The sequence below is a fragment of the Arachis ipaensis genome, chromosome B04 (genome assembly GCF_000816755.2).
Source record: "Arachis ipaensis cultivar K30076 chromosome B04, Araip1.1, whole genome shotgun sequence".
NCBI lineage: Eukaryota > Viridiplantae > Streptophyta > Magnoliopsida > Fabales > Fabaceae > Arachis > Arachis ipaensis.
In genome coordinates this window covers 15,459,287-15,460,119 of record NC_029788.2, presented here as the reverse complement: position 1 = coordinate 15,460,119, position 833 = coordinate 15,459,287, and positions in this window count along the sequence as shown.

Below are 833 nucleotides of genomic sequence, written 5' to 3'. Positions count from 1 at the left end.
TTTTTTAAATATATATATACAGAACATGAGAATAAATTTGTGAATCGATATTTTTAAAATTGATAGATTTTATTTTTTTTTACGGTTTCTCCCTAAGAGTACAAATAAATACACACAATTTTTTTTCCGATTTTTTTATTTAAATAAATATATAAAAACCATTATTACCAAAATACGCAAGAAAGATCAAAACTAGAATTATCCTTTTGACTTAGGCTTGGCTCATGTGAAATGGGAGTACTTGAGATTTGATTTTTTTTTACGCATTTTAATAAATAATAATTTTTATATTTATTTAAATAAAAAAACCTATTTTTTTTTCTTCAAAGTACAAATAAATGAACCTATTAATTGAAATTAATTGTTGATTTAAAATTTTGAATCTGATTGTCATCAATTATTATATATAAAGTAAGAAGATTTTTTCCATTTATATATTTATGGAATAACTAAATAAAAGCTGACCAAAATTAAAACGGTCAATTAATAAGAAGGACCAATAAATTAGTAAAGAAAGAAAGGAAAAACCATAGTACATGTTTTTCAATCATTAAATTTTGAAGATTAACCATTATCCTAGAGAATGAAAGAAAATCGTATACAAAATCTATTATAATGATTGCAGCAGCGTTGTGTGCTGCGGTAAACCATCTTACAACCTTTTCTTTTGTTTGAGTTGTGACATTATTGTCCACTTAAAATATCTTTTAAAATGGATTTAATCATTTAGAAATAATTTTAAATGTTCTTGAAATATCAATTTTTAATAATTTTAGTTAATAATTTTAATTATATAATATATATTAATTAAAATTAATAATTGAAATAATTAA